General features: G+C 40.9%; 1 protein-coding gene across 3 annotated transcripts in view; it reads right to left on the minus strand.

The window, feature by feature from the left end:
• The window catches only part of IL6ST (interleukin 6 cytokine family signal transducer), a 62,147-nt gene extending 48,657 nt beyond the window's left edge, over positions 1–13,490 (minus strand). For 2 of the 3 annotated variants that reach the window (XM_070476695.1, XM_020904166.2), the window contains exon 1: positions 13,265–13,490. The gene's annotated coding sequence lies outside the window, so the exon portion shown is untranslated. Of the gene's footprint in view, positions 1–10,045; positions 10,155–13,264 lie in introns of all 3 variants that reach the window. The other variant, XM_070476694.1, reaches the window with a different exon arrangement.
• Positions 13,491–27,488: the final 13,998 nt, after the last annotated feature.

Below are 27,488 nucleotides of genomic sequence, written 5' to 3' on the forward strand. Positions count from 1 at the left end.
CTCCTTGCTGTCCAAAGGACTCTCAAGAGTCCTCCAACACCATAGTCCAAAAGCCACCAATCCTTTGGTGCTCAGCTTTCTTTATGGTCCAACTCTCACATCCATACATGACTACTGGAAAAACCATGACTAGACCTTTGTCGGTAAAGTAATGTCTCTGCTTTTTAATATGCTGTCTAGGTTTGTCACAGTTTTTCTTCCAAGGAGCAAGCATCTTTTAATTTCATGGCTGAGGTCACCATATGCAGTGATTTTGGAGCTCAAGAAAAGTCTGTCACTGTTTCCACATCTATTTGCCATGAAATGATGGGACTGGATGCCATGATCTTTGTTTTTTGATGTTGAGCTTTAAGTCAACTTTTTCACTCTCTTCTTTCACTTTCATCAAGAGGCTCTTTAGTTCTTCTTTGCTTTTTGCCATAAGGGGTGGTGTCATCTGCATATCTGAGGTTATTGATATTTCTCCCAGCAAACTTGATTCCAGCTGGTGCTTCATCCAGCCCAGAATTTTGCATGATGTACTCTGCATATAAGTTAAATAAGCAGGGCGATAATATACAGCCTGGACGTACTCCCTTCACAATTTGGAACCGGTTTGTTGTTCCATTTCTAGTTCTAACTGTTGCTTCTTAACCTGCATACAGATTTCGCAGAAGGAAGGTAAGGTGGTCCGGTATTTCCATCTCTTGAAGAGTTTTCCAGTTTGCTGTGATCCACACAGTCAAAGGCTTTAGCGTAGTCAATGAAGCAGAAGATGTTTAGTCACTACGCTGTGTCCAACTCTGCAACCCCATCAAGCTCTTCTGTCCACGGGATTTCCCAGGCAAGAATACTGGAATGGGTTGCCATTCCCTTCTCTAGTGGATCTTCCTGACCCAGGGATCAAAACCATATCTCCTGCATTAGCAGGAGGATTCTTGTACCAGTGAGCCACCAGGGAAGCCACAAATTAAAGTGGATATATTAATTACAGCAATATATGTTATCCACCTGCTTCAAAAATGAACTCAGTTTATTCATTCAACAAATAAATATTAAGTGTTTACTATGCTGAGTATGATTCTAGATACTAGGAATACAGAATGGGGCAAAACATACAAAATCCTTACACTCTATTTTGGGGACACAAACAAAGTATTAGTTTCCTAGGGCTGTTGTAACAAAGTACCACAAACTTAAAACAAACTTATTCTCTTAAAATTCTGGAAATCAAAAGTCCTTCTGAGACTCTAGATAGATTTCTTCTTCGCCTATTCATAACTTCTGGTGGCAGCTGATAGTTCTTGACATAGCTTATTACCTACGGCACCACACAGTAAATACTTTATAGGCTCTTTTGGCACTATTGATATATGTATCTTTCCCCATCCTTTTATGTTTAGACTGTTTGTCTCTTCGTATTTAGAGTACTACCTTCTTTGTTGCTGGTGTTTGTTTTGCTTTGGTTTTCTAAGCAGCATGTATTTGTTTCCTGTATTTTTGTTCTTTTTTTTGTTGTTTCTCTGTCCCTATCTCTTTTTTTTTGCTGCAGGGTGCAGTATGCAGGATCTTAATTCCCTGACCAGGGATGGAACCTGTACTTCCTGCAGTGGAAGCACAGAGTCTTAACTACTGGACCGCCAAAGAAGTCCTGTCCGTATTTTTGTTAACTGAGCATTTGTTTTTGTTTTTCACTTGTCACCTTTGGTTGACTTATAATCTATAATTCTTTGCTTTTTTATTTTAGAGGTTGCTTCATAGTTTATAATATACATTGTTACACGGGATCACAGAGACAGACTAAGCAATTAACACTTTCACTTTCCTATATCTTTAACATATCACAATCTACCTGCAGGTGATACTGTTATCACGTCATGTAAAGTAAACTCTTTACATGGAGTATACATCCATTTCTCCTCTCTTGACTTTGTGCTATTTTGGCATGTAACTTTTATATGTTATAAACTCCCCATGCATACTTTGTCTGAACAATTATTTTAAGAGAGACTTAAACAACAGGAAAATTTTATGTATTTGCGCATGCAGTGACCAGAGCGTCTCACTTCTTTATACAGAGCCACATGTCCATGTGATACTTCCCTTCTGTTTGAGGGACTCCTTTACCATTCTTTTCAGAATATGGGTCAACTGGCGATAAACTTTTAAAATTTATGTATATCTAAAATATCTTTATCATTTTTTTTAAAAAGACTTTAATGAATTTATTACAATATTGCTTCTATATTGTGTCTTGGCTTTTGGCTTGGAGGCATGTGGGATTTAAGCTCTCCAACCAGGTATCGAACATGCACCCCTGGCACTGGAAGGCAAAGTCTTAACTACTGACTGCCAGGGAAGCTCCAGCAGTTTCTTTATACGCATCCACTGGTCAGTACTTGGCTTAATAGTTGAAAGGATGCGCTGAAGCATTTAAGTATCCTCTTACTTCAAGAGCTTCCAGTATTCTATTCTATGAACTCCACCCATCTTGGGGTCCCCAGTCGTCATCTTTAGCTCAAAAAGTATCCACTGGCTTAGCCTAGACCTAGATTTCTCCTACCTTTGACATGGTTTGTAAACTGAATGTAGTGTGTGTGTGTTCACGTGTGCACGCTCAGTCACTCAGTTATGTCCCACTCTTTGCAATCCCATGGACAGTACAAGCTCCCCTGTCCATGGAATTTTTCAGGAAAGAATACTGGAGTGGGATGCCATCTACTTCTCCAGGGGATCTCAAACCTGCATCTCTTGCATCTCCTGCATTGGTAGGCAGATTATTTACCACTGTGCCACCAGGGAAGCTCTCTCAAGGTGGTAAGCTAGTTCAATCACAGGCTCACTTTTTCCCATCTTGCAAGATCACTGCCTTTCACCACTAAATATCGAGTCTCTTGATTATGACTATTCTTTGTATGCTAACAATTACAGAAAACTAACCAAACTGATCACCTGGACCACAGCCTTGTCTAACTCAATGAAACTATGAGCCATGCCGTGTAGGGCCACCCAAGACAGATGGGTCAGGATGGATAGTTCTGATAAAAAGTGGTCCACTGGAGAAGGGAATGGCAAACCACTTAAGCATTCTTGCCTTGAGAACCCCATGAACAGTATGAAAAGGCAAAAAGATAGGACAGTGAAAGATGAACTCCCCAGGCCCAATATGCTACTGGAGAAGAGAGGAAAAATAACTCCAGAAATAATGAAGAGACGGAGCCAAAGCAAAAACAATGCCCAGCTGTGGATGCGACTGGTGATGGAAGGAAAGTCCAATGCTGTGAAGAACAATATTACATAGGAAACTAGGATCTTTGGTTCATCAATCAAGGTACACTGGAAGTGGTCAAACAGGAGATGGCAAGAGTGAACATCAACATTTTAGCAATCAGTGAACAAAAATGGACTGGAATGGGTGAATTTAATTCAGATGGCCATTATATCTACTACTGTGGGCAAGAATCCATTAGAAGAAATGGAATAGCCCTCAGAGTCAACAAAAGAGTCTGAAAAGCAGTAGTTGGGTGCAATCTCAAAAATGACAGAATAATCTTGGTTCATTTCCAAGGCAAACCATTCAACATCACAGTAATCCAAGTCTATGCCTCCACCACTAATGCCGAAGAAGCTGATGTTGAACAGTTCTATGAAGACCTAAAAGACCTGCTTAGAACTAACACCAAAAAAAGATGTCCTTTTCATCATAGTGAACTGGAATGCAAAAGTAGGAAGTCAAGAAAAACCTGGGCAAATTTGGCCTTGGAGTACAAAATGAAGCAAGGCAAACACTAACAGAGTTCTGCCAAGAGAACATACAGGTCATAGCAAACACCCTCTTCCAACAACACAAGAAATAACTCTACACATGGACATCACCAGATGGTCAATAGTGAAATCAAACTGATTATACTCTTTGTAGCCAAAGATGGAGAAGCTCCATACAGTCAGCAAAAACAAGACCAGGAGCTGACTGTCGCTCAGATCATGAACCCCTTATTGCCAAATTAAGACTTAAATTGGGGAAAACCACTAGACCATTCAGGTATCGCTTAAATCATATCCCTTACTATGATATAGTGGAAGTGACAAATAGATTCAAGGGATTAGGTCTGATAGACAGAGTGCCTGAAGAACTACGGACAAAGGTTCATGACATTGTATAGGAAGCATTGATCAAAACCATCCCCAAGAAGAATAAATGCAAAAAGGCAAAATGGTTGCCTGAGGAGGCCTTACAAAAAGATGAGTAAAGAAGAGAAGTGAAAGGCAAAGGAGAAAAGGAAAGGTATACCCATTTGAATGCAGAGTTCCAAAGAATAGCAAGGAAAGATAAGAAAGCCTTCCTCAGTGACCAATGCAAAGAAATAGAGGAAAACAATAAAATGGAAAAGACTAGAGATCCCTTTAAGAGAATTAGAGATAGCAAGGGAACATTTTATGCAAAGATGGGCACAATAAAGGACAGAAACGGTATGGACCTAACAGAAGCAGAAGATATTAAGAAGAGATGGCAAGAATACACAGGACTATACAGAAAAGATCTTAATGACCCAGAAGCCACGATGGTGTGATCACTCACCTAGAGCCAGACATCCTGGAATGCAGTCAAGTGGGCCTTACGACACATCACTATGAACAAAGCTAGTGGAAGTGATGGAATTCCAGTTGAGCTATTTCAAATCCTAAAAGATGATGCTGTCAAAGTGCCGCACTCAATATGCCAGCAAATTTGGAAAACTCAGCAGTGGCCACAAGACTGGAAAAGGTCAGTTTTCATTCCAATCCCAAAGAAAGACAATGCCAAAGAATGTCCAAACTACCATTCAATTGTACTCATTTCACACGCGAGCAAAGTAATGCTCAAAATTCTCCAAGCCAGGCTTCACCAGTACATGAACTGAGAACTTCCAGATGTTCAAGCTGAATTTAGAAAAGGCAGAGGAAACAAAGATCAAAATGCTAACATCCACTGGATCATATAAAAAGCAAGAGAATTTCAGAAAAACAGCTATTTTTGCTTCATTGACTATGCTAAAGCCTTTGTCTGTGTGGATCACAACAAATTCTGAAAAATTCTTCAAGAGATGGGAATACTAGACTACCTTATCTGCCTCCTGAGCAATCTGTATGCAGGTCAAGAAGCAACAGTTAGAACCGGACATGGAAAAACAAACTAGTTCCAAATTGACAAAGGAGCACGTCAAGGCTGTATACTGTCACCCTGGTCATTTAACTCATATGCAGATTACATCATGCAAAATGCCGGACTGAGTGAAGCACCAGCTGGAATCAAGACTGCTGGGAGAATATCAGTAACCTCAGATAGGCAGATGACACCACCTTTATGGCAGAAAACGAAGAGGAACTTAAGAGCCTCTGATGAAAGTGAAAGAGGAGAGTGAAAAAGCTGGTTTAAAACTCAACATTCAGAAAAAAAGATCATAAAAGATCATGTTGGCCTTCACTTAATGGCCAACAGATGTGGAAACAATGGAAACAGTGACAGATTTTATTTTCTTGGGCTCCAAAATCACTGTTGATGGTGACCTCAGCCATGAAATTAAAAGACATTTGCTTCTTAGAAGAAAAGCTATGACAAATCTAGACAGCATATTAAAAAGCAGAGACATTACCTTACCGACAAAGGTCCATCTAGTCATGGTTTTTCCAGTAGTCATGTATGGATGTAAAGAAAGCTGAGCACCAAAGGATTGATGCTTTTGAACTGTGGTGTTGAAGAAGACTCTTGTGAGTCCCTTGGACAGCAAGCAGATCAAACCAGTCCATCCTAAAGGAAATCAATCCTGAATATTTATTGCAAGGACTGAGGCTGAAGCTCAAATACTTTGGCCACCTGATGTGAACAACTGACTCACTGGAAAAGACCCTGATGCTGGGAAAGATTGAAGGGAGGAAGAGAAGAGGACGACAGACAATGAAATGGTTGGATGGCATCACCAACTCCATGGATATAAGTTTGTACAAGCTCTGGGAGTTGGTGGTGGAAAGGGAAACCTGGCATGCTGCAGCCCATGGGGTCACAAAGAGTCAGACATGACTGAGTGAACTGAATAAGTATTCTGCCTAAACAACACAAGTATCTTTCAGCCTAAGAAAATACACCAATGCTATCCCCTAGATTTATTAAAAATTGAAAAGAAAACAACACCATCATTGCACGAGATGCTTCAAAAGCATCTCATACTATTCAACAACTGTTCACTTAAAATTTTTAGATAACAACAAGGTATTGGAAAACTACAACTGAAAGAGACGGATCTTTATCTTAATGAAGTAGATAAGAGGATGGACTCTATAATCAGACTGCCTGTATTAAAATTCTAGATCCTCTATTTTTTGTAAAACATCTTAAGCAAGTTATTTACTAGCTCTAAATTTCATTTTCCCTATTTATAAAAATGAGGATAATGCCACCACCTACTGAAATGTCAGGAGTAAATAAGTCAGCACACACAGACTGCTTAGAATCCATTTGCCTCATACTCAATGAACAGTAACAGCTGTTAGCAGTGCTGCTCTTGCTGTTTCTGCCACAGTACTTTATCAGAAACCTATAGTAAACATATTTAAAGAAAAAAATCAGAAGCATTCCTATTAAGGTCAGGTATCAAACAAGATGCTTTGAGTCAACAGTTATTCAATATTGTTCTAGCAGGCTTAAACAAAAAATAATAAACTGATAAGATATAAAAATGGAAAAAGAAAAACTTGTAGATGATATGAAAACAAAGGGAATCAATTAACAAACTACTAGGACCACTGAGAGCATAACATAACAGTTGAACAAAAAGATCATGAAAAAATCCCTTTCCCATACACTGGCAATATCCAGTTAGAAAACGTAATAGAAAACAAAAATCCTATTGACAATAACATTTAAAATAATAAAATATATCTAGGCAAAACAGTAAATTCTGAGCAATGCCGTAAGTTTATGGAGAAAACTACAAAACTTTACTAAAAATTGTTGATTAGTAAGACCTAAACACCGTGGAAAGAAAAAATATATATACACACATATAGACACATCAGTTCTTCACAAATATATTAATGCAATACAATTTTAATTTAACTTGCAATGTGGTTTACTTTACAAACCAACTTAAAATTTTACATAAAATATTAGAGAACAGCCTGAAGCCAATTTTCAAAAAGAATAAACAGAATACTTGATGTTACATCTATTGACATACTATAAAGTTATAGTAATTAAAACATGGCATTGGCATAGGAACAATTAAATCAGGTATAACACAAAAAGTCCAGAAACAGACACAAGTGTGTGTGTGTGTGTGTGTGTGTGTGTGTATGTATGTTTCTGTGTGTATAAGAATTTAATATTTTATGGGAAAAAAAGCTACTGCTATCACTGGGGAAATAGAGGACTATTCAATAAATAGCATTGAGACAACTGGTTCCACAAGCAAAAAAATAAAGAGCATATATCCCAGATTGATTAAGGATCTAAATGCAAAACCAAAATTGTAGGACTACTGAAGAAAATACAGAGTATATTTTTGACCTTAGAGTTGGAGAAAGTCTTTTACAAATTATTACTACAGGGGAACACATACCACAGAACACTCAAACAAAAACAGATTGCACAGAAGACCAATATAAAATGCATTATTCAAAAGTAATGATAAAACCAATCTATCTTAGAGCAAACGGTGAAACTAGTTCATTTGGGTCAAAAGCAAATGAGAATTTAGAAGCAGAATATTCAAATTTTCACAGGGCAACAAATTCATTGTGCTGAAAGGAATGAAGTTCCTTCTATGGATATATATACATTCAGTTTTAAAACAATAATCCATAATATAATTAATATATTTATATGTTAATTAATTAATATATTTATATATTATATATTATAAATATAATTAATATATTTATAATTATAAATAATCCACATTTCAAGGGATGGAGCTCTCTTATTCAAGTCAATTGGCTAATATTTCTCATGAAACTGCACTAAGATATAATAAATAGAATAAAAAAGAGACTGTAGCCATTTTAACAGTATCACAAACATTCTGAAGCATTTCACATTGATTATCTCTGCTTCCTGAATTTTCTTCTCTCTCAGTTTCTATGTAATCATATCATGAGGTTGAATTCTTTCCTTTATTCACTTTACTGTCTCATTCACAGAATTCTCTGCTAGGTCTTATCTTCTAGGTATGAATGTACCCAAAAGTATTTGGCATCTATTCTTCTTTTAAAATACCAACTTCTTTGAAAATGTATGACTTCAACTGCTACCTTCACACAAAATAATTTCAAATATTCTAAGATCTTCCTTCTAAGTTCAGTTATATATCATCATCTTGGATATTCTGCCTGTAACTCAAATAAGTTTAATAGGTCTAAAAATACACACTCAACACACACATAAATATATAAATGCACCCACTTAAAAAAAATCACAGCGCTTTCTGCAAGTCACTCAGTCCTGTTCGACTCTGCAAGCCCATGGACTATACAGTCCACGGAATTCTTCAGGCCAGAACACTGGAGTGGGTAGCCTTTCCCTTCTCCAGCGGATCTTTCCAACCCAGGGATAGAGCCCAGGTCTCCAGCATTGCAGGCAGATTCTTTACCAGCTGAGCCACAAGGGAAGCCCAAGAATATTGGAGTGGGTAGCCTATCCCTTCTCCAAGGTATCTTCCCGACTCAGGAATCAAACCAGGGTCTCCTGCATTGCAGGCGGATTCTTTATCAACTGAGCTATCACGGAATCCTCATCTAAAAACACATCCTTATCAAAAAAAAAATTAAAAAAGATAAAATAAAATAAAAATACATCCTTCTTGAATTTTCTTCAGTAGGGTCCATCGTTGTCTCTTGCCTATCCATTACATTCTAGCTTTTCTCAGTTACAAATCTTATTCAATCTTCTTTCATAATCTTTCCCACTTGTTTTTTCTTTTCTACTCTCTAGCATGACCAACCTAATTTAGGCACTGATCACCTCAGTTCTTACAAATTGCCTTCCTGTTTCTGGTCTCTTTCTTCCCTCCAACTCATTCTGAACATTATTACTGATGGGTGAAATATCTCTAAACATATTTCAAACTTGTCATTCTTTTCCTCATAGTTTTTTAAAGGGTGAATAATGATGCCCAATATTTTAGCTATTTAAGAACATGAAAATTTAGTTTGTGTGCTTGTCCAATTTCTCTTTTTTAATATTTAAATCTGTTCTTAAAAAAAACAAAACCCTCTATTCAGATTTTGCCCTCAAGCTCTAGAGAAAACTGCAATTAATCTGGTTTCTACTCTGATCATGCTGAAATTATTTTCATGGTTTCCTAAATGCAAAGCAAATAATTAAGCTCTCTTCATTTTACTTAACTTTACCATGCCACACAATTTGCTCTTTCCTTATATCACGTCCTCCTAGCTACCCTTACAGACTTTAAGCTCAAGTCACAGCAAACTACTGCTTTCTGTAACACACTTGTTTTTCAGAGTGTGCTTCCACAAATGCTGTTCCTTGACTCTAGAAATGTCTTTCCCCAAACTCTGCTTTGTAGTAATGGTTTATAACTCAGATGAAACATCATCTCTTCTGTGGAATTCCTCCCCACTCCCATAAACATCTTTGCTCCCAAAGCACTTGTATATAGTTCCCTAATAGGATTCATAGCATTTACAATGTAATTTTTGTTTATATTTTTTATATCCTGAGAATCTAACATACTTTAAAGCACACTGTTGCTGTTGTTTAGTTGTTAAGTCATGTATGACTCTTTTGCAACCCCATGGACTACAGCGCCCCCAGGTTCCTCTGTCCATGGGATTTCCCAGACAAATAGACTGGAGTGGGTTGCCATTTCCTTCTCCAGCAGATCTTCAAGACCCAGGGACTGAACTCACATCTCCTGCATTGGCAAGTGGATTCTTCACCACTGAGCCAACAGGGAAGCCCTCTGAAGCACAGAGTGGACAATTAAAGAGTCGGTTTTAAAAGACCTTCTGGAATGGCCATATTATTCCAGCTGTCACTCAAGTATACTATATGAAGAGGTAGTATACTTACAGCTTTAGGAGTTCAGATTCTGAAGCCAGGATGTCTAGGTATAAATTCTGGATACACCTCAGAAGATACCACTTCAATGGCAGAAAGCGAAGAGGAACTAAAGAGCCTCCTGATGAAGGTGAAAGAGGAGAGTGAAAAAGCTGGCTTAAAACTCAACATTCAAAAACTAAGATCATGGATCCAGTCCCATCACTTCATGGCAAATAGATGGGGGAAAAGTGGAAACGGTGACAGATTTTATTTCCTTGGGCTCCAAAATCACTGCAGACAGTGACTGCAGCCATGAAATTAAAAGACACTTGCTCCTTGGAAGAAAAGCCATGACAAACCTCAGCAGTGTATTAAAAAGCATAGACGTCACTTTGTCGACAAAGGTTCATCTAGTTAAAGTCATGGTTTTCCAGAAGTCATACACAGATGTGAGATCTGGACCATAAAGAAGGCTGAAGAATTGATCCTTTCAAACTGTGAGTCTCTTGGACAGTAAGGAGATCAAACCAGTCAATCCTAAAGGAAATTAACCCTTAATATTCATTGGAAGGACTGATGCTGAAGCAGAAGCTCCAACACTGAGGCCACCTGATGTGAAGAGCTGACTCACTGGAAAAGACCCTGCTACTCGGGAAGATCGAAGGCAAGAGGAGAAAGGGGTGACAGGGGATGAGACGGTTGGATAGCATCATCGACTCAATGGATATGAGTTTGAGCAAACTCTGGAAGAGAGTGATGGACAGGGAAGCCTGGTGTGCTGCAGTTCACAAGTCTGCAGAGTCAGAACCAACTTAGCGAATGAACAATAACCACCACCACTTAATAGCCCTGTGGCACCAGGTGAGTTAATTAAGCTCTCTATGCCTTGGCTTCTTTCTTTATAAAAGGAAAATAATATGATCTACTTTACAAGGTTATGAGGATTAAACGAATTAATATAAGCAAAGTGTTCAAAACAGTGACTGACACAAAATAAGCATTACACACACACTGCACTACTATCCTTACTACCTTGATTATTTTTGACCCTTTCCACATAGACCTCTATTTGGAATGGGCTCCTTTCATTTTTCCCCTTATCCAAATCTTACCCAGGTTTCACCCACTCCAGTATTCTTGCCTGGAAAATCCCATGGACAGAAGAGCCTGGCAAGCTACAGTCCACGGGGTTGAAAAAGTCAGACACAACTTAGCAACTAAACCACCACCTACCCAGGTTTCAAGGTTGATGACCTCTGGTAAATCCTTTGATCATTTCAACCCATAAATGATTACTTCCTAATCTGGATATTTATAACATCTTCTGTATCACTCTGTATTTAATTAAAACTACCTTGCATCCTTGTTGTTTTTCACAAAATGTCTACCCAATTGCTGTAAACTCTTTGAAGGTCCTAAGGACAATTCATGTATCTTTCTGAGTTCCTATAGGAACTACTAAGTGCTTAGTACTTGTTATGTAAAATAATAAAGCTCAGTAGAAACTTCAACTCTGATCAAAATGTCTTTGCAATCAAAGAAATGCAGAAGACTGGGAGAACATTCCATGCTTCTCTAAGAGCCAAACTGCAAATGTATTAGCGCCAGGGAAGACTGACTCCCATTAAAATAAGCTGCTCTCAAATAGCTTCTGGGAGGAAAAAAACCCTCCCTGCAGAGGAATTTTGGGGAGTTCTTCCCAAACCAAATTGTAGCAGTGAACCCTCTATGCGAAATGTGTTAGCATGACAAAATGACTGATTGAGGATTTGGAATTACACAGATCTAGGTTTTAAAGGGACACTGAGCTTTAGTTTCCTTCTTTATAAAGTGTGTACTGTAACATCAACTTCACAGGTATCGGACAGTCGACATCCACCCTAACATTTAACTGAAATGTAAATCCCCTTGGAAAAATTTTAAATAAATTGAAAATATGGTAATTCATAAATAACACATTTTTCAGTACATAAGAAAATGCATTAAATTAGCCATGTATAGTCTAAATTACCTATGAGAAAATTAAACATGTAGAGTCAATAATACAGAATTGGGATGAAGGAAAAATTCTACCATAAAATTTATCTTTTATGACACTTTCTCCATCCAGTAATTTTTTTCTTCCACTTGTGATTAAAAACAAGTATTCAAAACTGTCCCCAAAGAGAAATATTTGTAAAGCACAATTTAACTTAATAGCAAGTTGGTTCTATAATTGTAGTATTCCAGTTTACAGTTCAAAAATACTTCCAAATAGGAATTAAGATGAATTTAAGAAATTATGATAATGGCGAATAGCTCATATGATGATCTGAGTCAGTAATTTCAAATTAAGAGTTGTTCCAACTTGAAGCTGGCAGTCACACAGTCTAAAGGGTTTGTTTACAGTACTGACTAAACCAAACACTCCAATCTTTCAGAATTTCATCCTGGCATTCTAACAATTATTTTAAAGCAGTATAATCGCTGAAATGCCCAATACTACACAAATCAAACCGAAATGGGAAGAAAAAAAGAACAAAAGTGGCAAGTCTTATTTTTAAGCTGTGATTTTTTTTCTTTTTCAGTTGGAAAAAATACTGAAAAACAGAACTCTGCTGCTCAGAATGATCTTTAAACTTGGAGGGGGGGGGGTGATAGAATTTTTTAAAAATCCGGCGGCTTCACGATACAGTGGTATGTGGGGTTCATTAGGGCCTGGCTCTGTAAGCAATCAAAAGATGAAAAGAGGCGTTAGTGAGGAATTTTAGTACACGGTGTAACTTTCAGCAATGTTGAAGGGTTACAATGATGAAAAGGAAATTAATCTCCGAGTTGAAAACGAAGGGTCAAGTGCGGGGCTAATGGAATTTAAGGGAGACAGAAAGTGACGGGGGGAAAAACGGGACTTGGTAGCCAAAAGGGGTATAGTCAAGAAAGGCGTTAGAAACTAGAGGCTTAAGAAGGGGCGTGTGTGTGTGTGTGTGTGTCGTGTGTGCGTGTGTGTCTGTGTGTAAGTGAGGCTTTTTTTAGCGTTGGGAAATCTAGGTGATAAACTTGTGGAGATCAAATTCGGAGATGTGGGAACAGGGAGAGAAAGGAATGTGGGGATTTCCAAGCTGGGATAACAAGAAGCTTGGGGCGCGCACTGTCGGGGCGCCCCTCTCCCGGAGAAGGATGGCCCCCTCGAGTCCCCTGACCCGGCCGTCCCGACGCAGACCTCACCCTCCGGCTACACGGCCCTTCAACCCGGCCAAGGCCCCTCCTCACCTCAGGCCGCGGTGACTCGCTCCTCTGCGACTCCACAGAGCACGTCCCACTCGGCGCCTGGCCCGGCCGAGTCCGTCCGCCGGCAGCCGCGGCCCCCTGGCTCAGCTGCGCCCGGGCCTTCCCCGCGCGGCTCCGCTGGCCTGTCGGCTCCTGGTCCCGGCTCCGGCTAGCTCCCGGGACCTTCCAGCAGACGCTGCACGCGGCCCTCCTCCCGCTGCGGGGCAAAGCGCCCCCTGACCCCGCCCCGCGGCGCCCCGTAACGCCCCGCCCCCGGACTTGGACTCTGTAAGCTGATTGGCCTCTGTGATACCCGGCGCGCTCCGGCATTGGCTCAGCTGTAGCCCGAAGGCGAGGAGGCGGTACTCCGAGAGGCTGCTATTCCCGTAACGCGGTTCCTGGCGTCCCGGATTCCGGTGGCTGCGCCCGCGTCGCCTCTCCTAGACTAGATCGAAGGGTTCCCCCACCTTCCCTCTGCGGGCGGAAGGAGCGGAATGTTCCATTTTCCCGTGGAAGAACGGGGTCGTGAACTAAAGCCCGGGTGCTACCTGCGCCGTCCGTCCTCACTTCTTGCCGCGGCTCTTTTGGCCTGCGTTCAGTGCCTTCCTCAGGGACCTCGGAGCCGCAAGGGACCGCCGGCTGTCCTTGGGGACTGGGGAAGCGTGGGAGTTCCTCACGGAACGTGAAGGGCTCGGTGACAATGATTCCACGTGAGATTACCACAGATTGTGGCGGCTTCTGTCCAAGTCTTACATAAAAGAACCTTGCCATAATATATGTTTTTAAGTTAATATGCTTGGGCGTGATTGATCAGAGAACCTCACAGTTGGTGACACGCCAAGAAACTAGTTTTTCTTGCAATTTGTACCTCCCAATCTGTGACAAAAATACCAAATAAAAACCAGTTTCATTACAACCTTTCTCTTTCCCGGTAGTGGTCTGCAAAGTGAACCTTTAGGCTCACTTTGATATATATTTTTTTCAAAGATGAGAAGCTTAAAAGATAAATGTGTGTGTGTGTGTTTATCAAGAAACACACCCAAGGCCAGCGCCTTTTGTGGAAGAATGGCAGGCTATTAGAGGGCAATAATGATTAAATGGACTTGAACAAATTATACCCATAAATTAACAATTGTAAGGTTCTTCATTATACTGAGGATTCAGATACAGTAAAACACAAACCAAATTATGATCTCTTAGTTGATCAGATCATTTTTAAATCACAGGAAAGTGGGCCTGTTTTGTGTCTAGCTAAGGGAGTCCCAAGCCAGCTGGGGTTTGTGCTGCAGAAGAGACAAAGCTTCATTGTGTCTTTGGTTCTTCCTACTTCCTGTCATCCTATATCTAACCCCCAGAGAGTGACTGGAGTGTATTCTAGCTTAGCCGTTTATGGAGGTATTTATTTTAAAGCAAACTTATAAAATGTTAAATGAGGGGGGATAAATTAGGAGTTTTATATGTACACTACTATATATAAATCAGATAACCAAGGACCTACTGTGTAGCGCAGGGAACTATAGTCAATATCAACAACCTCAGATATGCAGATGATACCACCCTAAAGGCAGAAAGTTAAGAGGAACTAAAGAGTCTCTTGATGAAGGTGAAAGAGGAGAGTGAAAAAGCTGGCTTAAAACTCAACATTCAAAAACTAAGATCATAAAAAAAAAAAAAACTAAAACCATGGCACCCTGTTTCATCACTCCACGGCAAATGGATGGGGAAAAAGTGGAAACGGTGATAGATTTTATTTTCTTGGGGTCCAAAACCACTGTTGACAGTGACTGCAGCCTCGAAATTAAAAGACACTTGCTCCTTGGAAGAAAATTTGTGACCCACCTAGACAGCATATTAAAAAGCAGAGACATCACTTTGCCAACAAAGGTCCATCTAGTCAAAGCTATGGTTTTTCCAGTAGTCATGTACAGATGTAAGAGTTGGACTATAAAGAAAGCTGAGCACCAAACTGATGCTGTCAAACCATGGTGCTGGAGAAGACTCTTGAGAGTCCCTTGGACAGCAAGGAGATCAAACCAGTCAATCCTAAAGGAAATCAGTCTTGAATATTCATTGGAAGGGCTGAAGCTGAGGCTCCAATACTTTGACCACATGATTCGAAGAGCCAACTCATTGGAAAAGCCTTTCATGCTGGGAAAGATTGAGGGCAAGAGGAGAGCGGGTGACAGAGGATGAGACGGTTGAATGGCATCACTGACTCAATAGACATGAGTTTGAGCAAACTCAGGGAGATAGTGGAGGACAGGAAAGCCTGGTGTGCTGCTGTCCATGGGGTTTCAAAGAGTTGGACATGAAGTTAGTGACTGAACAGCAACAATAAGGGAAAATAATCTGAAAAAATACTATATGTAACTGAATTGCTTTGCTTTACTCTTGAATCTAACAAAACATTGTAAATAAAGTATTATTCAATTAAAAATTTTTTTAAAAAATTTGAGGCCTCTCTAGTGGGTCAGTGGTAAAGAATTCACTAGCCAATGCAGGAGACACAGGTTTGATCCCTAACCTGGGATCATCCCACGTACTGCAGAGCAACTGAGTCCATGTGCCACAACTATTGAGCCTGTGCTCTAGAGCCGGGGACCACAGCTACTGAGCTCATGTGCTGCAGCAACTGAAGCCAGCACACTTTAGAGCCTGTGCTCTGCAACAAGAGAAGCCACCATAATGAAAAGCCTGCAAACTGAAACTTGGAGAGCTACAGAGTAGCCTCTGCTTGCCACAACTGGAGAAAAACCCATGCAGCAGCAAAGACCCAACACAGCCAAAAACAACAACAACAAAAAAAAAAAAACAAAAATTTCATTTAAATCTAATGGACATTTATTTAGGGGCCATGTATACTAATAACCTCAGATATGCAGATGACACCACCCTTATGGCAGAAAGTGAAGAGGAACTAAAAAGCCTCTTGATGAAAGTGAAGGAGGAGAGTGAAAAAGTTGGCTTAAACTTAACATTCAGAAAACTAAGATCATGGCATCTAGTCCCATCACTTCACAGGAAATAGATGGGGAAACAGTGGAAACAGTGTCAGACTTTATTTTGGGGGGCTCCAAAATCACTGCAAATGGTTATTGCAGCCATGAAATGAAAAGACGCTTACTCTTTGGAAGGAAAGTTAAGACAAACCTAGACAGCATATTTAAAAGCAGAGATATTACTTGGCCAACAAAGGTCCATCTAGTCAAGGCTATGGTTTTTCCAGTGGTCATGTTTGGATGTGAGAGTTGGACTGTGAAGAAAGCTGAGCACAGAAGAATTGATGCTTTTGAACTGTGGTGTTGGAGAAGACTCTTGAGAGTCCCTTGGACTGCAAGGCCATCCAACCAGTCCATCCTCAAGGAGATCAGTCCTGGGTGTTCATTGGAAGGACTGATATTGAAGCTGAAACTCCAATACTTTGGCCACCTCATGCGAAGAGTTGACTCATTGGAAAAGACCCTAATGCTGGGAAGGACTGGGGGCAGAAGGAGAAGGGGATGACAGAGGATGAGATGGCTGGATGGCATCACTGACTCGATGGACATGGGTTTGGGTAGACTCTGGGAGTTGGTGATGGACAGGGGGGCCTGGCGTGCTGTGATTCATGGGGTCGCAAAGAGTGGGACACGACTGAGTGACTGAGCTGAACTGAACTGATACCAGTTAAGTGTATTTTCTGTTTTCAGATTGCATGGGTTTGAATACTGATGCTGCTATCTTCCACGTCTATGAACTTGGGCAGCTCTTCTCAGATTCTTCAATCAAATGAGAAGAAAACAGTACTGTCAACTTAAGTGTAAAATGTGAGAGTTGCGAGTTAAGTTTCATTGGGGCAAAATGAAGACAATAGTGCAGGAGACAGCACCTCAGATACCTCCGAGAAACTGCTCCAAAGAGGTAGGGGGAAGGTCCATATATCCGGGATTTTGGTGAAAGGGAGTACATGCACTAAAGCACTTTTTTTTTTTTTTTACAGGTTTCTGCTAGTCACAAGGAGCAGTCATCACCATGAAGGATTTTGGTGCTTTTCTAGATATGAAGAGATACAAGAACTGGACTCTTGAAATCAGCTCCTGAAAATATCTAACCATCTGAAGACCTATCCTGCCAGTTTTTCCCAGAGCACAGAATTCCTCATTTCTGCTCTGACCTCCTGAACTCCTTTCAGGAGGTATTGAAAATCAGCAGCTGCAGCAGTAAATTATTTAGTCTGTGTAGAGATAGATGGCAAATGCCAATTTGTAGTCGACAGTACCAACCTAACAGAATTGCTCCCAAGGTTAAATGAACTAAAATACATGAAATGCTTGGCACACAGTAGATGCTCAATAAACATCTGCTGTTATCTTTCTTGAATGTCTGCTATGAAAGTGCTTCCTCAACCTTTTTGTTTGTATTGCAGTGTATACTGAAAATGACAATACTTCTCTGGCATAGAGGAAGACAGAAGAAATCAATATATTACAGCACAGTAGCCTATATTGTACACTAGGCGGGAAAGCAAATAACTGAGTGAGTTCTTTTGTGGATATTTTTGTATTGGCTAACACTAACCCATAAAAGACTCCCATTTTGTGGGGAATGGTTAATTTGTGTGCTTCACTCCATCGTGTCTGACTCTTTACAACCCCACGGACTATAGCCCGCTAGGCTCTTCTGTCCATGAAGTTTTCCATTCAAGAATACTGGAATGGATTGCCATTTCCTCCTCCAGGAGATCTTCCTGACCCAGGGGTCAAACTGAATCTCCTGCATTGCAGGACAATTCTTTACTGCCAAGCCATCGTGGAAGCCCAGGAAATAGTTAAAGTCCTTGGCTAAAACAATAAATCAATATTGGAGAAAGATTTTTCAGGACAGCAAGAGCTCATCTCCCCTGGGCTGGAATTACATGACTTTGCAAAACCTCTGTAAGGTACTGGTCCTGAAACAACCACTTTCAGGATAAGGATTTGTCATTAGAATACCCCGTAAAATGCAAAGAAAAATGGGGAAAACTGATATAACAATTGAGAACTTTCCATTTGTGCTTTGAGACTTATTCAGGATTTTAGATATATCAGAATCAGAGGGGGAACCTGTACAGTGAGAGGACAACATGAGAACTTGGAGGCTACTTGAGAGTAAATGAACAAAACTAAGAGAAACTGCTACAGAAACAAACAAAGGTGATAAATTTCAAAGACCAACTGCCTGCCTTGCTATTTGCATAAATCTGGCCCTGCCCAGGTTGGCCATCCACTTCCCTGCCTGTGCCCAACTGTGTTTCTGAAACTCTGTGTCAGGCTTGAACTATCCCCAAGTCCTTCATCGACCCAATGATTTCAGCATTCACGATAATGACTCATTAGCACCCTGACCTCACAATTTCTCATCTTTCTTTTTTTCAGTCATCTTCAACTTCACTCTATATCAGGAACCCACACATGTAGCCACACCTTGAAGCCAGTCATCAGATGAAAGTACACTACCTGCAAAATTTTGGATTGTGAGTTTCCCTCTCTACCCACAGCCACCCACCTTCTGCCTCTCTTACTTACTCCCAATGAGTCTGTCATTTGTCCTTAGTGTGACCTCCAATCTTTTTTCTCATAGTTTATCTGTTACTTCCCACCTTCTCTTATCTTTCTAAACTCTGAGAACCCTTTTATCAACCATGTTCTTTGCACTCTCACGAGTATCTTTAATTCCCTTGACCTTCAGCCATGACATCTTGTCAGCGTTATTTCCTAATTCCCTGAACTGGCAGCTCTATCCCAACACTATAGCAGAGCCTTGCTTCATTATTCCCTGGAAAAACCAGGACCATCATTCTTTAGTATCCTTTTCCTCTCTTCTGAATGCCCAAGAAAAACAATCTTATTCTTTAAAAAGTTTCCATCCTTATCAGTTTTTGGTCCTGCTTTTACCAGGTTCATAGTTTTATAGTTTTCATTATTAGTATAAAATACCTTGGAAAATTAAAAAATTAAACATCAACTCAAAGAACTGGAGACAGTATTGCTGTGTGTGTTAAAATCTTTGGAACCTCAGTTCAGTTCAGTTCAGTTCAGTCACTCAGTCGTGTTCGACTCTTTGCAACCCCATGAATCGCAGCATGCCAGGCCTCCCTATCCATCACAAACTCCCGGAGTTTACTCAGACTCATGCCCATCGAGTCGGTGATGCCATCCAGCCATCTCGTCCTCTGTTGACCCCTTCTCCTCCTGCCCCCAATCCTTCCCAGCATCAGGGTCTTTTCCAACGAGTCAACTCTTCACATGAGGTGGCCAAAGTATTGGAGTTTCAGCTTCAGCATCAGTCCTTCCAATGAACACCTAAGACTGATCTCCTTGAGGATGGACTGGTTGGATCTCCTTGCAGTCCAAGGGACTCTCAAGAGTCTTCTCCAACACCACAGTTCAAAAGCATCATTTTTCGGCACTCAACTTTCTTCACAGTCCAACTCTCACATCCATACATGACCATTGGAAAAACCATAGCCTTGACTAGATGGACCTTTGTTGGCAAAGTAATGTCTCTGCTTTTTAATATGCCATCTAGGTTGGTCATAACTTTCCTTCCAAGGAGTAAGCGTCTTTTCATTTCATGGCTGCAGTCACCATCTGCAGTGATTTTGGAGCCCAAAAAATAAAGTCTGACACTGTTTCCACTGTCTCCTCATCTATTTCCCATGAGGTGATGGGACTAGATGCCATGATCTTATTTTTCTGAATATTAAGCTTTAAGCCAACTTTTTCACTCTCCTCTTTCACTTTCATCAAGAGACTTTTTAGTTCCTCTTCACTTTTTGCCATAAAGGTGGTGTCATCTGCATATCTGAGGTTATTGATATTTCTCCAGGCAATCTTGATTCTAGCTTGTGCTTCTTCCAGCCCAGCGTTTCTCATGATGTACTCTGCATGTAAGTTAAATAAGCAGGGTGACAATATACAGCCTTGATATACTCCTTTTCCTATTTTTAACCAGTTGTTCCATGTCCAGTTCTGACTGTTGCTTCCTGACCTACATATAGAGTTCTCAAGAGGCAGGTTAGGTGGTCTGGTATTCCCATCTCTTTCAGAATTTTCCACAGTTTATTGTGACCCACACAGTCAAAGGCTTTGGCATAGTCAATAAAGAAGAAATAGATGTTTTTCTGAAACTCTCTTGCCTTTTCAATGATCCAGCAGATGTTGACAATTTGATCTCTGGTTCCTCTGCCTTTTCTAAATCCAGCTTGAACATCTGGAAGTTCTCGGTTCAGGTATTGCTGAAGCCTAGCTTGGAGAATTTTGAGCATTACTTTACTAGCATGTGAGATGAGTGCAATTGTGCAGTAGTTTGAGCATTCTTTCGGATTGCCTTTCTTTGGGATTGGAATGAAAACTGACCTTTTCCAGTCCTGTGGCCACTGCTGAGTTTTCCAAATTTGCTGGCATATTGAGTACAGCACTTTCACAGCATCATCTTTCAGGATTTGAAATAGCTCAACTGGAATTCCATCACATCCACTAGCTTTGTTCGTAGTGATGCTTTCTTTCTAAGGCCCACTTGACTTCACATTCCAGGATGTCTGGCTTTAGGTGAGTGATCACACCATTATGAAGATCTTTTTTGTACAGTTCTTCTGTGTATTCTTGCCACCTCTTCTTAATATCTTCTGCTTCTGTTAGGTCCATATCATTTCTGTCCTTTATTGAGCCCATTTTTGCATGAAATGTTCCCTTGGTATCTCTAATTTTCTTGAAGAGATATCTAGTCTTTCCCATTCTGTTGTTTTCCTCTATTTCTTTGCATTGATCGCTGAGGAAGGCTTTCTTATCTCTCCTTGCTATTCTTTGGAACTCTACATTCAAATGGGAATATCTTTCCCTTTCTCCTTTGCTTTTCGCTTCTCTTCATTTCACAGCTATTTGTAAGGCCTCCTCAGACAACCATTTTGCCTTTTTCCATTTCTTTTCCATGGGGATGGTCTTGATCCCTGTCTCCTGTACAATGTCACGAACCTCTGTCCATAGTTCATCAGGCTCTCTGTCTGTCAGATCTAGTCCCTTAAATCTATTTCTCACTTCCACTGTATAGTCATAAGGGATTTGATTTAGGTCATACCTGAATGGTCTAGTGGTTATCCCTACTTTCTTCAGTTTAAGTCTGAATTTGGCAATAAGAATTTCATGATCTGAGCCACAGTCAGGTCCCGGTCTTGTTTTTGTGGACTGTATAGAGCTTCTCCATCTTTGGCTGCAAAGAATATAATCAGTCTGATTTCGGTGTTGACCACCTGGTGATGTCCATGTGTAGCATCTTCTCTTGTGTTGTTGGAAGAGGGTGTTTGCCATGACCAGTGCGTTCTCTTGGCAAAACTCTATTAGCCTTTTCCCTGCTTCATTCTGTACTCCAAGGTCAAATTTGCCTGTTACTCCAGGTGTTTCTTGCCTTCCTACTTTTGCATTCCAGTCTCCTATAATGAAAAGGACATCTTTTTTGGGTGCTAGTTCTAAAAGGTCTTGTAGGTCTTCACAGAACCGTTCAACTTCGGCTTCTTCAGCGTTACTAGTTGGAGCATAGGCTTGGATTACCGTGATATTGAATGACTTGCCTTGGAAACGATCAGAGATCATTTTGTCGTTTTTGAGATTGCATCCAAGTACTGCATTTCAGACTCTTTTGTTGACTATGATGGCTACTCCATTTCTTCTAAGGAATGCCTGCCCACAGTAGTAGATATAATGGTCATCTGAGTTAAATTCACCCATTCCAGTCCATTTTAGTTCACTGATTCCTAGAATGTTGACATTGACTCTTGCCATCTCCTGTTTGACCACTTCCAATTTGCCTTGATTCATGGACCTAACATTCCAGGTTCCTATGCAATATTGCTCTTTACAGCATCGGACCTTGCTTCTATCACCAGTCCCATCCACAACTGGGTATTGTTTTTGCTTTGGCTCCATCCCTTCATTCTTTCTGGAGTTATTTCTCCACTGATCTCCAGTAGCATATTGGGCACCTACCGACCTGGGGAGTTCCTCTTTCAGTATCCTATCATTTTGCCTTCTCATACTGTTCATGGGGTTCTCAAGGCAAGAATACTGCCTAGTCCCTTCTCCAGTGGACCACATTCTGTCAGACCTCTCCACCATGACCTGACCTATTTGGAACCTGATAGCATCTAATTCACTGAAAAGAGTTAAAAGTAATTAATTAAATATATGTTTCTAAATGAAGCTATTTAAGGCACATTGTAATCCACTTAACAAAAGAAGTTTGTAATGAAATATGAACTTAAATCAAGTTGTAAGTAAATTTCTAAACTAGAAAACAGGAAAAATTCATTTTATGGCAATAAAACTTAGCAACATTACTTCTTCATTTCAAAAATGCTACTGAATACAAAGCTACTGTGATGAAAACAGCATGGTATTGGCATAAAAACGAACATATGGATCATTGGAACAGAGTAGAGAGCCCAGAAATCAACCCACACACCTACAGTCAATTAATCTTTGGCAAAGGAGGCCAGAATATATTAATGCAATGAAGATGAGACTGTCTCTTTGGCAAGTGGTGCTGGGAAAGTCTGGGCTTCTGTAATGGCTCAGACAGTAAAGTTGAACAGCTACATGTAAATCAATGAATTTAGAACACATCCTCATACCATACACAAAGATCAACTCAAAATGGCTTAAACACTTAAAATATTACTTAAGAATAATATATATTCAGAAAAATGAGCATACTATAAGAGTACAGTTTGAAAAATGTTCACAAACTGAACACATAACTTGCATCTAGATCAAGAACCAGAATATGACCGGGACTTCAAAAAGCCCCTCTTCCTCCCTTCTAGTTACTGGAAGGCCACTTATATTATTGGTGACCATATTTAGACTTGTAATACCAGAGTTTTATGACTGTCATTTTAAAATTGAGATGTTAGCAGAAACCTCTTAATGTTATTTCTTATTTGATTTCATTTTAATGAATAACTATAGTAAAGCAAGAGAGTATGAAATGAAATAAGTACTACTCTGTCGAAAGGTCAAACAACACAAATTGAAGCCGAGGGAGTCTAGCTTCTGGTAATTCTGGATTTCTGGAAAACCCTGTCAAATGGCCCTGTGCTGGTCAATAATGTTGTATTATCTTTTTCACAGGGAGCTTGGCTCCAGAGAAGGAAAGGCTAATGCAGGAATGAGTAGCAGTTAGGTTCATACTGTTCCTAGACATGCATATAGGATAAACAAGTCAGGTATTGGGACCACAGCTTTGGGATGGCCCAGACTACTTTCAGAATACTATCCTGAGGAGTTGGAGCAGATTTTCTTTTTGCTTACTCTGACCACTCCTGCAGAAGAAGGGGCTCTCCTTTGTTGGCCCTTGTTTGAAGGAATCCTCCTCAGTTGCAAAATACATTCCTTAGCTCCGAGTCTGATACTTATACTAAAACTAGATAGGTGAGAAAGTACCAACATGAATGTTTAAAAATATGTGCTTTGTGGGCTTGTATGGGTAAGAATTCCCAGCCCCTTGGCTAGCATTTGGATAAAGATACGATAGTAATTGCATTAAATTGTGGCTTAGGCAAATGCACATCTATCTCCCCAAGGGAAGATGGCAGTGCCTGATGAAAAGGCAAAAATTAAATAACACTACTTTCTGAGAGAACTGGAATGTTCTGAAAACTGTCTGTCCTGATTTTTCTTTAGAATTTTAGGGGTTGGTCATATTCCATGATCGACAAATAACAAGTGGAATTCTGTTTCAGAGTCCAATTACACTGGAAAGAAAGCTAATCTACGTCATATTTCATCTTATGAGAATCATAATGTTGCTATAAGCAGCATGGTAAGCAGACTCGTGGGGTGAACTCTCTGACCTGCTGTTTCCAGTGCTCTTCCAGTGTGATTTTCTTCCCAGGAGTGTAAAGGGATATGTGTGACTATGTTGCATAGATTTTAGTGCCATCTTACAAGAGTCTCTTCATCATGGCTTTGAAAAATCAAATTTCCATGTCGTGGCCTCTATATTACATGAGATTATAGTGCTCATCTTGTGAGGAGACTCTTTCTTTCTCCCTTGCCAGCTTTGATGAACAAGCTACCACATAGAGAGATCTGTGTGTCAAGGAACAGAGGCTGGCTTCTGGCCAACTGTTAGTACAAAACTGAAGCCTTCAGTCTTACAACCTCAAGGAACTGAGCTCTGCCAACAAAAGCAGATCCTGCCCCAGTCAAACCCCAAATGAGACAGCATCCCTAGCCAACAACTTGATCACGGCCTTTGGAGACCCAAGGGAGAGAATCCAGTCAAGCCGTACTTGGAATCTTGACCCACAGAAACTGTGAGATAAATGTGTGTTGTTTGAAGATGCTAAGTTTTTAGTAGAATTCTGTGCGGGCCTGTACTTATGGGCTCTTGGGACACTTGCTCCAACATAGCATGGCCCTATGTGGGGCCCTGCTGAGCCAGGAAGGACTGCTCAACCTTCTGCTGCTGCGGCTTGGAGACAAGGACCCTGCTGTGTGGACACCTTGGCTATGGGCAATGCAACCTACCAGTCTGGTCCCCTGGGACCTGCCCTGCTGGCCATGATACCCAGTATGACTCAGCTACTTGGAGATCCTCAGATTGGTATCCTGCAATCAGGATGCAATGCTCCAAGAATGCTGCTGATATCCTGCAATCAATGCTGCAGCAGCTGTGGGCAACTTGGGGCCTGAAGGTTTAGGGGAGGAGCTGTTAAATGCCAAGTACCCCCGAGGTTCCTAGAGAAGGCATGTGGAGACTCCCAGGTAAATGTGAAGGAGGCCACTCTCCTGCCCTCCTTGCCCTCCAGAGCCTCTGACAAAAGCCCTGCCTCCATTTAGAGGCTGGTAGTATACCGCATTAGAAGACTAATACAGTCACCAAAAGCTGAAAGTTCTTCATGTAAATGTTCATAGTGAGTGTTATTTTTATATATTCAGTTCAAGCAGTTCTTAAGTCAATAAGAAGCTCTGTATCTAGTGAAGGAAATTATATCAAATAGGAGGCTGCTCTGGTGTCCTAAAGACCCAGAAATTAAGGGGCTCTCAATCATTTCAATGTATTCAGTTTATTTTTTCCATAAATGTTTATTGAGTATCAACTAGGTATTAGACACTCAGATTGAGATCTATACAAGACACATATTTTTCTTCCCTCAAAATTTAATGAGAGAAAGAGGGATTAAATAAATCATCAATTATATTAAAGTAAGAGAGCTTTCTATGTAAGAGCATTCTGGGAATACGTGCATGTCAAGTTGCTTCAGTCTTGTCTGACTCTTTGCGACCTGAATCCATGGACTGTAGCCCACCAGGCTCCTCTGTCCATGGGATTCTCTAGGCAAGAATACTGGAGCGGGTTGCCATGCCCTCCTCCAGGGGATCTTTCCAACCCAGGGATTGAACCCCTGTCTCCTGAGCCACCTGCACTGCAGGCGGATTCTTCATGACTGAATGGGAAGCCCATTCTGGGAGTATTCCTGCACAAATACTTCAGGAACTGGGGATTATAGGAACTCTGTACTCTTCTCTACCTCCACTCTCACATCCTCAGACTGTGGTGGGTTAAAAATGGCCACAAATTTTTTAATACTCATCTGTGGAAGATGAGGTCTATTCCCTTCCTCCCTCAGTTACATAGGCTTGAGTACTGCACTGATTATTCAATAGAGTGCAGAGAAAGTGACAGTATGCCAGTTGGCTAGCCTTTTAGAGGAGCTTTCACTTTGGTCTCTGGAAAACCTAAGCTGTCATTATAAGGCCCCCTGCCTTGTTAGACCATATGGAGAGGATTGAAGTGACACGGAGAGAGACCAGGCACCAGGCACATGTCCTGGCATGAGGCATGTGGATGAAGCCACCTTAGAACCTTCAAACTGTATCAGCTGCAAGGCAAATATTATTGTGATGCCAATCAGGGCCACATAGAGCAGAAAATCTGCCTTGCTGAGTCTTGCTGAAATTTCTCACCCATGAAATTGTGAGATATAGTAAAATGTTTGTTATTTTCAGTCACTAAGTTTTGTTAGGGAGCAGTAAATATCCAGAGGAAACCCTCACATCCAAACGCACAGTGCTGAAAATATGACCATCTCACTCCTTGAGGGTCTGTCAATGCCTTCCTATTACCTTAGCCCCTTTTATAAGTCGTAAGAGTCCCCCTTCACCTGACCTCTACTCACTTCTCTAGCCTTATCTCTAATATAACTTCTAACTCCTGGCCATCACATTACCAATTTGCTAATGGTGCCCGGGCCAGCCTCCAGCATACAATTTCCTGCTTCCATGCCAAGCAAAGATAGCTTATGCTGCTCCCTTGGCCTATCCCTGCCTTCCTCATTCTCTTTATCTAACTTGATCACTTTCCTTCAATATCTTGGGATTTATATCCTCCTTCCAGAAGTCTTTTTTGACTTCTCCCAGCCCTAAGCCCTGAGAAACTCACAGAAAAAGAATGCAAATAATTCTAGGCATTATCCACTATCTCCTTTTTTCCAGAATAAGCTGACTTCGGGGTCAGTAGGAGAGGGCTTCTGTCCTCAGTCTTGACATGCCCTGGCATCTGTTGAGATGAGCAATAGCCCTGTGCTTAGGTGTCCTCACCCCCACATCAGGCGCCTATGGAGATGTCTTTGGCCCAGCTGGACTCTTGATACACACTCCATGCCACTTTCCACTTTCATAACTCGTTGTCTCAATTACGTAGCCTCTTGGGCCTTTTGTCAGCTAAATTCTGTGCCCTTTTGGGGGGCAGAGGGGCAATTTAACTCTTTGCCTCTGCCTCTCTGGGGCTGTTAGAGATTTAGAAAGGCTGTCTCAGGCTTTCCTTACCTGTGGCATGCTGTGTGGTCATCTTTAACTCACCACTGTCACAACCTTGTGGACTAAGAAACATCTACGAGGCTCTTGCCTCCCAGGATTTCATACAGTAACAGATTCCTGACAGCATCACGAGCCTTCATCATCTTTCCCCACCTTGGAGCCAACCTCAAGGTAAGGGGCATGGCAAAGGACACTTTCTTACACCTTCAGTACCTTGAATTCTCTTGCTTATCCTCATTTATCCACTTCTGTGATCCTCAACTTGGAAAGTCTTTATCTGGTCTGAAGATGGGGATGGATGGGAGCTTGATGTTAGTAGAGGGGCATTTAAAACTGATCAGCACACACTCTTCCCAAGTCTCTCTGTCTTATACCTGGATCCAATCCTCTGA

The sequence above is a fragment of the Odocoileus virginianus genome, chromosome 14 (genome assembly GCF_023699985.2).
Source record: "Odocoileus virginianus isolate 20LAN1187 ecotype Illinois chromosome 14, Ovbor_1.2, whole genome shotgun sequence".
Classification (NCBI taxonomy): domain Eukaryota; kingdom Metazoa; phylum Chordata; class Mammalia; order Artiodactyla; family Cervidae; genus Odocoileus; species Odocoileus virginianus.